At 40.0% G+C, this 15,894-nt stretch overlaps 2 protein-coding genes across 6 annotated transcripts in view; one reads left to right on the forward strand and one right to left on the reverse strand.

Moving 5' to 3' along the window:
• Positions 1-3,987, reverse strand: part of unc45b (unc-45 myosin chaperone B) — a 104,151-nt gene extending 100,164 nt beyond the window's left edge. The window contains exon 1 of the mRNA XM_059974724.1: positions 3,917-3,987. The gene's annotated coding sequence lies outside the window, so the exon portion shown is untranslated. The remainder of the gene's footprint in view (positions 1-3,916) is intronic.
• pip5k1ba (phosphatidylinositol-4-phosphate 5-kinase, type I, beta a) overlaps positions 1-15,894 on the forward strand; it is a 171,506-nt gene that overhangs the window by 8,892 nt on the left and 146,720 nt on the right. The gene's annotated exons all lie outside the window — the stretch shown is intronic.

Here is a 15,894-nt window from a genome sequence, read left to right on the forward strand (position 1 = left end):
TTGGAATTTTGGAGAGACAAGTATTTTAAAATTTAGCCATTGACTTGGGAGAAGTGTTCAGTCAGACTGACAGCAAGCGCTTGGCAATGTTCCTGGGCCTCTTTTAGCCTCCTACTGGTTTATCTGCACCATTCTGAGATGATAATGGGAGCGAACTAGTTAAAGATGAATTTTACATATACAGAATAAACACTGCTTAAATGAGTATGTGCTTTAGTTACTGGTTAATCTCGGTTAATATTTACATGCTCTGCCAATTGTATCATGTGAAGGTGATAGGGTTATATCATGAAGTGTGTATTTTAAAAATCAGAAATAGGTTTTGGCCTTTCCAAGTTGAGTATCATTATGATCAGCTTTCCTTAGATGTTGGACTAATTTAACCATAAACAAACCTCGCCATCATACTGGGTATTTTTATTGTTTAAACTTGAACTGTGAAGAGCTCCTTATGATTTTTACAGTATTAATAATTTAAATTTATTAACTGATCTTAAATCCTCTAGGTGTAGAGGTTTAGTATCCACCTGGTTTTGTATCCATTTTGATTCCCAAGTGTTCACACACAGCCCACTGCATAGTTGTTTGTCTAAATTTGTCACTATGATTTGCATACACATTAGTCAGTTTTGAATTAATTTAAATAGAACCTTTAAAAGTCCAAAGCAATATATCTGGGACCACTTAACTCCATCAATGCCAAAATGGTAAACACTCCAGTTATTTAAAGCTCTCAAGTTCCATTTATTTTTAAATAAAAACCTTTGACTTCTGGGATCTATAATATAATTTCTTGAAAAGTGTACAATTAATGTAGCTAAATTTTCGAGGTTGGATTGGGGAATATTCTGCCAGAAAAAGAGGAATCCATGGTTAATATTCCATTTGCATTATGTTAGTTAAGACAGCTGGAAAATGTGAATTTGTCTTTGGTTTTTTAAGAGATATTTTCTAAATTTGATTTGATGATTAGAAGAGTTTACTTCTAAAACCAGAATTGCACTTTAATAGAAAAGTAAGGTACTGAAGGTTGTAGAAAATTTGAATTTGAAAATGTTGTAAGCAGTTAGGTCGGAGTGAATGTGGAGGGGAGGGCAAAATTAATATTTTAGAGCAATGACTGGATTAAAATGAGGATATTAGATAATGATTTATTCCAAGTTAGACCATAAGATATGGGGAAAAGAATTGGGCCATTTGCCCCATCAGGTCTGCTGTACATTCAATCATAGCCAATTATTTTTCCTAAACCACATTCTCTCATCTTTTCATAACCTTTAACCCCTCCCCCATGCCAATCAAAAACCTAACAATCTTTGCTTTAACTTGCACAATGACTTGGCCTGCATAACCTTTTATGACAACAACATTCCACAGATTTACCACCATCTGAAGAAATTCCTTCTCATCTCAAGATGTCCCTTTTGAGGCTGTGTACTCTTGGGCTAGACTCTCCTACCAATAGAAACATCCTTTCCAAGTCCACTCTGTCCTGAATGTGGACTCCCAAGTCCATTTCTGCCACTTGTTTCTGAATTCTTTCCCTATTTATAAGCTAGTAAATTGCCTTTGGTGCATGTGGATGGTAAAATCTGAAGGAAAATTAGTGACATGCCAAAGAGAAAGTCAATGAGGGAATAGAGGTGTTCTGCGAGCTGGCATAGTTTCATGTTCCACCATCTAATGAAAATGTGGAAAGTGATTGACAGTTGATTATAAACAGATTGGGAGAGTTGATAGATCTGAGATATGTCTGAAGATCTTCTTTCTGACTGTGATAAGACTGCTGAACAGATCCTGACCCGGATCTGGGCCGTACCTTCCAAATGTCTGGACCTAATTTGCACTACCCTACTTTCCCTTTTCTATTTTCTAATTATGATTTATAATTTAATTTTTATTATATTTACTTCGATTTGTACTTCCAGGAGCACGAAGCGCAGAATCAAATATCGCTGTGATGATTGTACGCTCTAGTATCAATTGTTTGGTGACAATAAAGTAAAGTATATATCCTGGAGCTGAGCTGGACTACATCCTGAGTTCATTCATAATTAATATTATGAGTATTTGTTGCACGCCACTATCCCCTGCAAACCAGGGAATTGGAAGATGAGTACAGAAGAATAAAGATTTTGTGCTTTTACTGAGATTTCACATATTGCTTTGAGTAACCTCTGAAGTTCAATCTTCAGGATAATGTTTGACTGTGTGTCTGCTGTGGCTTCATTAGTGATTTTATCTTCCCTCTGAATCAAAAGGTTGCAATCACACTCCAGAGACTTGAGGAAAGAAGTCAAGGCTACTGTTCCACTACAGTACTGAGAGCAAAGGAGAGGCTGGCTATCTGTTGAGTGGGACGATATATTGTGGCCTCACCTATTCTCTAGGGTGGATGCAAAGGATCCAAATGTAACATTTGTAGCACAAACATATCCTTTGTATCCTGATTAATATTTATCCCACAATCAATGTCTCTTGGAGAAACAATCTTGTCATTAATGCAGTTTCCCCACATTCCAAAGCCATGGGTTAGTAGGTTAATTAGCCACTGTAAGTGGCCTCTAGTGTGTCAGTGAGTGGTAGAATCTAGGGAGAGTTGATGAGAATAATTTAGTATTATCATAAATGAATGGTTGGTACGACTTGTTGGGCTGAAGGGCTTGTTTCCATACGGTGGTATTTTTCATAATGGGAGCTTGCTGTATGTAAATTGGCTGGAATCCTTTCTATATTACAACATTCTCATTTATCAACACCAAAGCACTCTATCTACCAGGAGTTGGTTTGAAAGCTGACTGGAGTATTAACATGGAAGGAGAGAAAGAGAGTTTTCTTTCTGGTGTACTATGAGGGAAGAGAAAGGTACCATTGGGATATAAATATGTCTTCATTCATACTGAAAATTCACAGCTGAACACATCAGGAAAATTCATGGCAGCGTACTTTTAATGGAGGCACCACTTCTGCAACAAATTTTCTTGACCATGAGAGAAGGGGATGAACAATGTGTTTGTTGTTACCATCAGATGAAACTGTATTTGGAACAGTTCACATGCCTTGTTTTCTTTGCCTGCAAGTTATCCAAAACTAAATTGAAACAAAATGTTATAAAGAAGTGGGGTTTTGTGTCATTAAAACCTCCTGAACTTTAAGGGGTTCCAGTTGGGTTGTGGGAAATGGTGTGAGGTGTGGATGGAGTAGAAGAATAAATCGTCTCGACAACAATTTGGATCTGTGAAGCATTTCTTTTAAAGGGAATATCCAGAAGACTGGGTTATTGATGCTGGCAAACAGATTGAAATTCCACACTGGCATCCAATAAAACTAAATTAAATACATTTGGAAAGCTGGTGTTGGTAATTTGAAAACTATCAGATCATCAGTCTTGCTCATTCATGCCTTCCACTAGGAAATCTCCTGCCCTTGCCTATCTGAGCAATGTGATTCCAGAACCACTCTCCCTCCCACCTGTACTCTGGTAAGGCACTCAGTTCAGGAAAGGGCAGTAAGTGCTGGCCAAGTCAGTAATGCCTTTCTGACATGCATCTTAAAGGAAAAAGGATAAATCCAAAGCCAGTTCAAATATCATAGTCATATGCTTGGAAGTGGGGCCCTTTGACCCAACTGGTCCATGCCAACAGAGATTCCCATGTCTGCTATTTCCATTTGCCCTGTATTCCTCCAAGCTGTACCTGTCCCAAGTCCTCCTTAAAAATATTATTGTAACTGCCTCAATCACTTCTGGCAGCTCATTCCATAAACTGCACTTTGTAGGTAGATAGAGGTGCTTCCAGGGTTCCTATTAAATCTTTCCCCTCTCACCTTTAACCTGTGCCCTCTCATTCATGACTCCCCAGCCTTGAGAAAAGACTACAAGTTGACCCCATTTATGCCCCTCATAATTTTATTTTACCTCTATAAGATTGCCCCTCGTTCTCCATGCTTCAGTGAATAAAGCACCAAACTCCTTAACCTTTCTCCATGCCTCAATCCATCGAGTCCCAGCAGCGTTCCCATAAATCTGCTCTGATCACCTTCCAGTTTAATGGCAATTCAATGGAATGTTTTGGAGAATAGGCCCAGAGGAGGGAGAGGAGCCCTATACCATTTTAACAACTGCCTTTTTGCATGCAGTGTTTTTAATCCTGTGGCACTGCTGTAAGAATATTTGACAGGTTAGACCCACAGCAGTCAGTCAAGTTGCCAGGCAACGGTATGTGCAACCTTTTGTTTTCTCCCTCATTAGTCATGATACCAGGTAACAGGGGTCAGGAGTGTTGGTTTCTGCAGCCTCGTGCAGTTTAATCACGGGATTTAGTGTTTTGTTTTTCTCAACTCTCCTACTGCAGAGGATATTTTTCTATCCTGTGTTAACCAGCATGAAACAATTGCGATCGATTTTAATACTGGGGATTGGGGGGGCGGGGGAGCAGATATGAGTTAACAATTCCTTACAGCAGTTCCAGCCCAAAGATGTGAAGCACAAAAAAATTTCCTCACCGTGAGTGGATTAGGAGGCCGAAAGGAATGCAAAATCTCAACATGTTGCGGGAGAAGGAATGAAAGGATTTGCATTTTCTCTGTGCCTTTCCCCTACCTGAGGGCATCCAAAAACATTCCAAGTCAATCTTTGGAATGTAAGACACAGGGCAGCTATCTTGCCAACAATCAGTTTCTGCACGCAACAAGCTGATAATGATCAAATAAACTGTCTTGATTGGTTGAATATTAAATTGGAGGTGGAATCCAGTGCCGCCTTCATAAACCTATGCAATGGGAAGTAGATGGGTTTGATCCGGAGTTTCTGGTGATTCCTTCAAGGCACCTGGTGTGAAACATTGGGCCACCTGAATCAAAGCCTCCTTTTCTTCCATAGACTTTGATCTTATAAAACTTCTGGGGAAACAACTGGGATGTTTCACATTGTTCTGCAGTTGTGTTCAAAGTAAATTTATTGTGGAAGTATATACTGTATATATCACCATGTGCTACCGTGAGATTCATTTTCTTGCAGAAATTCACAGTAGACAATAGGTGCAGAAGTAGACCATTCGGCCCCTCGAGTCTGCACCGTAGAATGAAGAAATAAAACAGAATCAGTGGAGAACTACACACAAAGGCTGACAAACAATCAATGGTCAAAAGGAGACAAATCTGTGCAAATACGAGAATATAAATAAGTAAATATATAATACTGAGGACATGAGTTAACATTCTTGAAAATGAATCCATAGGTTGTGGAATCAGTCCAGTGTTGAGTGAAGTTATCCATGCTGGTTCAGGAGCCTGATGGCTCAGAGTAATAACTGTTCCTGAATCTGGTGGTGTGGGACATAAGGCTCCTTTTCCTCCTCCCGAATGGTAGCAGCGCAAAGAGAGCATGGTGTGGACGGTGAGAGTCCTTGATGATGGATGTTGCTTTCTGTGGCAGTTCTCCTTGTTGATATGCTCAGTGGTGAGGAGGGCTATATCCACCACATTTAGTAGGTTTTTCTTCTCTTGCACATTAGTGTTTCCATACCAGACCATGATGCAGTCAGTTAGGATACTCTCCACTGTGCATCAATAGAAGTTTGTCAAGGTTTTAGATGACAAGCTGAATCTATGCAAACCTCTATGAAAGCAGAGATGCTGCCATGCTTTGTAATGCCACTCACATGCTGGACCCAGGATAGGTCCTCCAAAATGATAATGGCAAGTAATTTAAAGTTACTGACCCCCACCCCACACTCCTTGGTCCTTTCATGAGTACTGGCTTTATGGACCTCCAGTTTCCCCCTCCTGTATAATCAGCTATTCGGTTTTGCTGACACTGAGTGAGTAGTTGTTCTTATGGTGTCATTTGACAAGATCTTCAGTTTCCCTCCTATATGCCAGTTCGTCACCACCTTTGATATGGCTAATAAGGTGTTGTTGTTGTCGTGGTTTCTCGTGCCCCACAAACGACCAGGAGACGCAGAAGATTCTTGAAGAAGGGTTAAACTTTAACTTGTAAATCAAAGCTGAGACAGTCATTGAGCTAGTCGCTGATTGCCCACCGATCCTTGTACATAGCATTTTTTATAGCAATCTCCTGGTTTAGTTGTATTAGCATATCCAATCGGTTTGCAGTTGCGTATCACAAGTACATCCGCCACTATTGTTTCTACCCATTGACTTAATCCTGTTCTAATCTACATCTCATTAAAACACCATTGTCTTCTACATTCTTAAGATTTCATTCTGCTAAGTTGGATACATGCATAGCAAATAGCAAGTTCAAAGCTGACTACATAGTTTTGGTTACACTGCAAACAGTGCAAATTTTGGAGCAACTTTTATACTCCAATATTGTCAGCAAACTTAAATATGACGTTGAAGCTGTACTTGGCCCCACAGTCATTAATTTAAAGTATGAAGAGTAGGGCGATAGGCACACCTGTAACTTCAACATAATGTAACCTTACCTCAGCTCTTGAACTCAATCCCCCAAATAATAAGAGCCAACACTTTTATTACCACACCATACATTTTCTTAACCACCCTACCAACTTGCATGGCAACTTTGAAGGATCTATGGATGTAGACCTTAAATCCCTCTGTTTCTCCACAATAAGGATCTTGCCATTAATGTTGTACTCTGCTTTCAAGCTCAATCTTACGAAGTGTATTACTTCGCACTTCTCCAGGTTGAACTCTGTCTGCCAATTTTCAGCTCTACTTTGTATCAATGTCCAGCTGTAACCGGCAGTCATCTCCCAAAAGCATTGAAAGCCAAGTTACAGGCATGGTTTTTCAGTGCATATCCAATGGAGCGACAGATCCTGCTCTTTCTTGTGATCTGAGCTTCCTGTTCATTGTGGAAGTTAGTCAACCCAGATTAAGATGCAACAGAAAAGGTGAAATGACCAAGGCAACTCTTGCCCATGTGACTTGGGACAACTTCAAACAAAGAACAAACCAGTAACAGGGACTTCTACACCATGCAATTTAGCACAGTTTCTCTTTTTTTAAATTATAGAGGTGTTCTGCAGAATGTAATTTGACTCTATGAAATTAATTTGAGAAGGAAGTTACTTCTTGAATAAATTAGGAAAATTAAATAATAGAGTGACATCCATAAATCAAAAGGCATACTGTTACAGAGGAAGATGTTGTATAACAAATCTATTTGCAATATATATACTTTAATAAAGGCAAAATATCCAAGACTTTTCCAAGGAACATAGAGACAGAGGAGCAGCACAGAAAAGGCCCTTCAGCCCACCTAATCGATTCTAACCATCGGATACCCATTTAACTAATCCTGCATTAATCCCCATTGTGTTCTTTCCGCATTTTCAACTCCTCTCTCCAGATTCTGCCTCTCACTTACACACTTGGGGCAATTTACCGAGGACAATTAACCTACCAGCCTGCACTTCTTTGGGTTGTGCTAAAAAACTAGAGGACCCAGATGAAAGCTACACTGTCATGTGAGCTGCACATGAGATTAGGATTGAACACAGCTCTCTCGATTTGAGGTAATGACACTATTTGCTGTGCAATTGTGCTACATTATCAAAATAATTGACACCATATTACATGAGATTATAGGGTAATAGCTTGATAGCTGATTTTTCTGAACATTTTATGGGGAAAAAGACACGCACATTTGCGCACACACACACAGATTTCAGGAAAATGATTGGAACCTTAGCGTCTTAAGACGTAGCTGTGAACAATAGGGTGATTAAAGAGGCTAGAGGTAGAGGTACACGGATCTGGAAGGAGATTGGAAATAGGATAAGGTGGGACCAAGAGCCAATTAGGAATATGAATGCGAATCCTGTAATGCTGCTCAACACCTTGGTTGACCTCCAGAATTAATTTATTCATGTGTCAGGATCCATCCCTAACTGGAAATGATTACTGTGGTCTTACAATTGTGCTGTTGTGCAAGCACTTGGAGGATTTAGACCTGCAGTGATAAAGGTTCAACAATATATTTCTGAGTCAGTTTGGCATTCGATGTAGACTGGTTGAAGTTGAGAATTTTGGGAACTGATGTCGAAATAACGCAGTAAATAACTGTAGTCCATTTTTGTAGAAGATGCACACTGCAGCCGCTGAGTACTTGCTGGCGGTGGATGATGCGTCAGTTCAAGAGTGTTAATTGGTGAGAGTCAGAAAGTTGTTGGAGCTGCATTCATCCAAGGAAGTGGAGAATACACCATGACGCTTCTGACTTGTACCTCCTAGTAGATGGCAAGATGGCAGAAAGAATTTGATGTGTTGGGATATGAACCTTTGACCTTGTCTCTGCATCTATGTAGCTAGGTCTGTTGAATTTCTGTTAATGATAACCCCAAAATGTTGGTTGGGACTTGGTGAGTGTAATACCATGAGTTACACAGGCAAGTGATTAAACACTTGCTGGAGATGTTCATTTCCTGATATTTTTCTGCAGCATGAATATTATCTGCTTGTTCCTAGGACAGACCCAGATATCGTTTGGATCTTGCTGCATATGGGCAAGGATGCTTCTTTGACTGAGTCATTGATCAATTTTCTATTCCATTCACAATCTGCAAACTTCCCCAATTCGGCTCTTGTGGTAGAAGGAATGTCGTAGAAGTAGCTGGAAATAGTTTGGCCTGGGACACTTCCCTGCAGAACTCCTGCAGTGATGTGCTGGATTGAGGCGTTTAACCTCCAGCAACCACAACCTTCTTCCTTTATGCAAAGTACGATTTCAATCACTTCAGTACTTTTTTTCTCCTTTATTTTCTGTTTGACCAGGATTCCACAATTCCACAATCAGCCAAATGCATTCATGATATCAAGGAGAGTCACTCTCACTTTGCAAATGGGATTCTGGTGTTTAGTCTGAGGTGTGACCCAGTCTAGAGCCAAGTAGTGTTGGCAAAAGCCAAAAAATGCAACAGCAGTGGGATGACATTGACAGTTATATTTTATTTTGTTGATGGTTGGGAGTAGATGGACTGTATAAATATAGGGTAGAAGTCCTTTTTTCTTCTTTGAAATCGAGCCTTAGCACCTCTTGCATCCATCGTGGGGAAATTGACACTTTTGACAGTGCAGCACTAAAAAAAGGTACAGCACTTGCACTTCAAAATTTGTGCTTTATTCTCAGAAGTGGGTTTTGTATCCATAGCATCAAAGTTCGACATAGGAAAAGTACTTTGTGGTCAGTGCAGTGGGGAAGATTTACTGTATATGAACCTGGGTGAGTGTTGTTAGATAGTCTGGCAATTGCTAATGGCTACATCATGTTAGGCACAAGAACACAAATGACCACAGGCCCTCTGGGCTGCAAAGTTTCTTATTTGTGAGTCCTTCTCTATCACAGCAAATAGTCACACCAAATAGCATACAAAGCTGTGTGACCCCTTGAGGGAGGCAAAATTTCTGACCGGGAGGTGGACTACTCTTTCCCCTTCCCACCGCTGACAACATCTATAGGAGGCATTGCCTCAAGAAAACAACATCAATCATCAAAGATCTCCACCATAGGAGTCACGTCGTCTTTTCATTTCTATCATTGGGCAGGAGGTACAGGAGTCTGAAGTTCCCCATCACTAGTTTCAGAAACTGCTACTTTCCTGCAACAGGCTGGTTCTTGTATGAACCTCTACAACCCTAACCCTACCTCAGCAATGCAACTTCAGACTTCTTGCATTACCATGGACATGACTCAGATTTTCTTCTGTGATTTGTTTTGCATTTATTTCTTCTTTTGCACAGTATTTTTCTTCAACATCAGGTATCGGGGGTGGTGGGGGGGGGGGGGGAGAAGAGAGGGGAACCAGAATGGAGGAACAGATGTATGGGAGAAGGAAGAAAAAGAAGACAGTAAAGTTCTTTGTACTGTTAGAGATAAACAGAGAGGAGGAGGTGGAGAATTTCTTAAATGCATTTATTTTAATGTTAGGAGCATTGTAAGAAAGGTGGATGAGCTCAGCATGGATTGATACCTGGAAATACAATGTTGTAGCTATTAGTGAAACATGGTTGCAGGAGGGATGTAATTGGCAGTTAAATATTCCTGGATTTCATTGCTTCAGGTGTGATAGAATCGGAGGGTCAAGATGGGGAGGTGTTGTGTTGCTTGTCAGAGAAAATATTACAGCGGCGCTCTGGCAGGGTAGATTAGGGGGCTCGTCTAGGGAGGCTATTTGGGTGGAATTGAGGAATGGGAAAAGTGTAGTAACACTTATAGGGGTGTATTATAGACCATCTAATGGGGAGCAAGAATTGGAGGAGCAAATTTGCAAGGAGATAGCAGATATTTGTAGTAAGCACAAGGTTGTGATTGTGGGAGATTTTAATTTTCCACACATAGACTGGGAAGCCCATTCTGTAAAAGGGATGGATGGTTTGGAGTTTGTAGAATGTGTGCAGGATAGTTTTTTTTGCAGCAATACATAGAGGTACCAACTAGAGAAGGGGCAGTGTTGGATCTTCTGTTAGGGAATGAAATAGGTCAGGTGACAGAGGTATGTGTTGGGGAGCACTTCGGGTCCAGTGATCATAATACCATTAGTTTCAATATAATTATGGAGAAGGATTGGACTGGACCCAGGGTTGAGATTTTAGATTGGAGAAAGGCTAACTTTGAGGAGATGTGAAAGGATTTAGAAGGAGTGGATTGGGACAATTTGTTTTATGGGAAGGATGTAGTAGAGAAATGGAGGTCATTTAAAGGTGAAATTTTGATGGTACAGAATCTTTATGTTCCTGTTAGGTTGAAAGGAAAAGTTAAAAGTTTGAGAGATCCATGGTTTTCAAGGGATATTGGAAACTTGGTTAGGAAAAAGAGAGAGATCGGCAATAAATATAGGCAGCATGGAGTAAATGAGGTGCTCGAGGAATATAAAGAATGTAAGAAGAATCTTAAGAAAGGAATTAGAAAAGCTAAAAGATACGAGGTTGCTTTGGCAAATAAGGTGAAAATAAATCCAAAGGATTTCTACAGTTATATTAATAGCAAAAGGATAGAGAGGGATAAAATTGGTCCCTTAGAGAATCAGAGTGGACAGCTATGTGTGAAGCTGAAAGAGATGGGGGAGATTTTGAAGAATTTCTTTCCTTTGGTATTCACTAAGGAGAAGGATATTGAATTGTGTAAGGTAAGGGATACAAGTAGGGAAGTTATGGAAACTATGACGATTAAAGAGGAGGAAGTACTGGCGCTTTTAAGTAATATAAAAGTGAATAAACCTCCAGGTCCTGACAGGATATTCTCTAGGACCTTGAGGGAGGTTAGTGTAGAAATAGCAGGGGCTCTGACAGAAATATTTCAAATGTCATTAGAAACAGGGATGGTGCCGGAAGATTGGCGTATTGCTCGTGGTTCCATTGTTTAAAAAGGGTTCTAAGAGTAAACCTAGCAATTATAGGCCTGTCAGTTTGACGTCAGTGGTGGGTAAATTAATGGAAAGTATTCTTAGAGATGGTATATATAATTATCTGGATAGACAGGGTCTGATTAGGAACAGTCAGCATGGATTTGTGCGTGGAAGGTCATGTTTGACAAATCTTACTGAATTTTTTGAAGAGGTTACAAGGGAATTTGACGAGGGTAAAGCAGTGGATGTTGTCTATATGGACTTGCCTTTGACAAGGTTCCTCTCAGAAGGTTTAATCGTTAGGTATTAATATTGAAGTGGTAAAATGGATTCAACAGTGGCTGGATGGGAGATGCCAGACAGTAGTGGTGGATAACTGTTTGTCAGGTTGGAGGCCAGTGACTAGTGGTGTGCCTCAGGGATCTGTAATGTTGTTTGTCATATACATTAATGATCTGTCTGTTGGGGCGGTAAATTGGATTAGTAAGTATGCAGATGATACTAAGGTAGGTGGCGTTGTGGATAATGAAGTAGGTTATCAAAGCTTGCAGAGAGATTTAGGCCAGTTAGAAGAGTGGGCTGAACGATGGCAGATGGAGTTTAATGCTGATAAGTGTGAGGTGCTACATTTTGGTAGGAATAATCCAAGTAGGGCATACATCGTAAATGGTAGGGCATTGAAGAATGCAGTAAAACAGAGTGATCTAGGAATAATGGTGCATAGTTCCCTGAAGGTGGAATCTCATGTGGATAGGGTGGTGAAGAAAGCTTTTGGTATGCTGGCCTTTATAAATCAGAGCATTGAGTATAGAAGTTGGGATGTAATGTTAAAATTGTACAAGGCATTGGTAAGACTGAATTTGGAGTATTGTATACAGTTCTGGTCACTGAATTATAGGAAAGATATCAACAAAATAGCTAGAGTACAGAGAAGATTTAACAGAATGTTACCTGGGTTTCAGCACCTAAGTTGCAGGGTAAAGTTGAACAAGTAGGTCTTTACTCTTTGGAGCGTAGAAGGTTGAGGGGGGACTTGATAAAGGTATTTAAAATTATGAGAGGGATCGATAGAGTTGACATGGATAGGTTTTTTCCATTGAGGATAGGGAGATTCAAACAAGAGGACATGAGTTGAGAGTTAGGGGGCAAAAGTTTAAGGGTAACACGAGGGGGAATTTCTTTACTCAAAGTGATAGCTGTGTGGAACGAGCTTCCAGTAGACGTAGAGGCAGGTTCGGTATTGTCATTTAAAGTAAAACTGGATAGGTACATGAACAGGAAAGGATTGGAGGGTTATGGGCTGAGTGCGGGCCAGTGGAACTAGGTGAGATTAAGTGTTCGGCACGGACTGGAGGGGCCAAGATGGCCTGTTTCCATGCTGTAATTGTTATATGGTTATAATTTGTGTATATTTATATGCTGCATGTTGTCTGCCTGTGATGCTGCAGCAAGCAAGTTTTTCATTGTACCTGCACCTCACTGTGCTTGTACATATGGTAATAATAGTAGTTTGGAAATATGTGAGTTGGGCATCCGGGTGACATAATCTATCCATTGGAATTGGTATTGCTTTACCTTATTAGAGATGCTGTACATGTTGACCTTCTCCAGTACACTGGTGTTGGTGGTGTGCCTGTCCTTCCAGCTGATCCTCAAAATCTTTCATAAGAATCTTTGGTGGTACTGTTCCAGGGCCTGAAAGTACTGGCATATGACAATAATGTTGACTTGTATTAAACTATGCAGTCTGTTTTTAGGATAATTTTTTTCAGACATTCAGTTTTGATTTAACTTGTGATCTTTGGCTGTCATTTTCTCTTTGTTGCAGCAGCTCACCCAATGTTTCAGGAATGCTCTGGTCAGTCATTTAGAAGTGCAGTATTTTTAAAAGTTCCATTTTCTCCCCCCTGCTTACCCTGCATCTTGGGTACATCTGTGGTTTAATACACTGGCTCTTTCTCAGCTAGAAAATAGGAAGGCAGTGGTTCAGGTCTCGCTCCAGGAGCCTTAGCACCTCTTTTAACTTACCAACTGGTATGTCTTTGAACTGTGGGAGGAAACTGGAAACCCACGTGGTCACAGGGAGAACTAAATCCTGGAAATCCTTACTGGCAGTGGCAGGAATTGAACCCAGGTCACTGGTACTATAAAGAGTTGTGCTAACCACTGCACTACCATACTCCCATGTTTTCAGTTAATTATAGAAACTACATTGGATCTATAAAATGAACTGGGATATCCTGAGGCTGTGAAAGACACTGATGTGTTACAGCATCCCTGTATTTCTGGCTGGCTGTAGCAGGTACTGATTTCTATCCTTGGTGGAAATCCTAGCAGTAAATACTAGATTGTTGCTGAGCAGGGCATGCAACTTGATTAAGTCAAATATACAATTCTAAAAATCCAAGGTCACTAAGAGCCAAATTGAAGCTACTGAATCATTTGTAATTCCCTGTCTGCACACCAATGTGGTCTAAGGAAACAACTTCACAGCAATGTGAAAAACTGTCAAACCATTCTCATTAATGGACTCTAACTGAACCAGATACATCTATACCATGGCTATAACAACAACCATCTCTTTGGTACAAGTCAAAAGTAAAATTGCTGTCTCTGCCAGGAAGAGCACAGCTCCAACAACTCCCAAGAAACTTGCTGATTGGCCGCCTTCTCCACTTTGCCAAAACATTCTCTTATGCTGTCATGGTTCTGTGGTATGTAACATCTACAAAAGATGTTACAGTGTCTTACTAGGACTTTCTGCCTCCTCCTCCACTAGCATCTTGTGTGTGCTGTTCCAGATTTCCGTCATCTACAGTTTCTCTTGTGAGCCAAGTTTTCACTTGATTAAATGGCAAGTGGTGTTTAGTACCATAACAGTTAATCCAAATCAATTTTAATTAAATCTCCATTGATTTCAAAAATAACAGGAAGCACATAAATTTAATACCAGACTTCCTAAGTTAGGAATACCTGATTTACTGATATCCCTACATATGAACAAGCTCCCACAATATCCTTAAATTCTGAAGTCTGACCTACATGCATCTATCCCTTCCAATGAAGGGTAGAGCTAGTCTCCTCTCTCTCGTTCTTTTTATTAATTCTTCTTTATTAGTCTTGCATACTTTTGATGCCATTCATTACAGTACTGTAGAGGAATGGTTAACCATGTAGAGTATATTTTGAGTATTTTTGTGCATTTTCCAACTTATGAACAAAATTATATTTGCACAGTTTGTTCGTTCATCCTGTTTACAGTTACTGTTCTATAGATTTGCTAAGTATGCCGTCAGAAAAAAGAATGGTGACATGTATGTACTCTGGTAATAAATTTTACTTTGAAAATTATCCTACAGCATCCATAAAACAGAACTTATTCATTATCTTGGGTCGATCTGTAACAAGGAATTTAGTTTGTTTACATTTAACAAATAATAATTTGCACAGAATAGGCTGTGGCTCACAACCAGCTTCTTGAGGCCAGTTAGAGATGAGGAATAATCTCTATTGCTCTTCTAAGTTTTAAGTTCAAATTTAGTTATCATTCAACTATATATGAATATAGTCAAACGAAACAGCATTCCTCTAAAGCCAAGGTGCAAGCATATCACCAACACCAAACAACACATTGCACATAGCGCATAGCATAAATAGTACATATGGTTACAATTTCAGAAAACATCCAGTCAGAAAGAAAATAAATAAATAGCCCTAGTCCCTGAGTGCCCAGCTTGCTTTTGCACCGAACGGGCACCAGAGGCCAGCACCCAACTCATAAACAGATTCCTGCACACCCACAGAGCTTCAGATCTTCTCCCCTGGGTGACTGCAACAGCTGACCCCTTGGCCTAGGGCTAGTCCTCACCACAACCAAGGCAACTTAGCTCCCCTGCCATTGGTCTTGCCAAAGAACCAGTGAATAAGGCTGGCAGTGTTCTACATTACACACAAAAGGGTTCACAATAAAAAAAATCCAAGACAGTTACTCGCACCTATTTTTGGACTGCGCACCATTCAACGGTACATGACAAGTCCAGGCGACAGTACAACGTTAAGTCATAACAATGGTACATAATAAGTCCAGCTCCATCACCATCAAGCAACTCGCTGATAGGATAGTACTGCAGTACTTGATGTTCTTAGTATCCAGCAGCAACTTGTGACCGTACAAAGATGTACAAGATAAACAAATACAGTTTTGATGAGACCTGACGATGCCACTGCATACGAGCACACTGCCATCCTACTGGAAGTGGTCAGCAACACACCCATTCCTTTTAGTAAATAAAATGAACCTTAATACTTTCCTCTAACTTATTTTCAAAGTATAAACAAGCCAAATGCTGTTTTAATAAATAGGAAGCTTTCAATTACTAGTTTTTTTTTTCATTGAGATCAATTTAAAACTAGTACTTTTTAACTTGCAGTGATGCAAAGCCCCTAATTGTAACTTAATTTGGATGAAACTGTAGCTTGGGAAACTAGTTAAGACCAAAATAGTTGTTGTTATGTACTGATGAGTTCTTGTAATGTTCTTGTTTTGGGTCCGTGTTTTGGT

The sequence above is a fragment of the Hypanus sabinus genome, chromosome 7, assembly GCF_030144855.1.
Source record: "Hypanus sabinus isolate sHypSab1 chromosome 7, sHypSab1.hap1, whole genome shotgun sequence".
Lineage (NCBI taxonomy): Eukaryota > Metazoa > Chordata > Chondrichthyes > Myliobatiformes > Dasyatidae > Hypanus > Hypanus sabinus.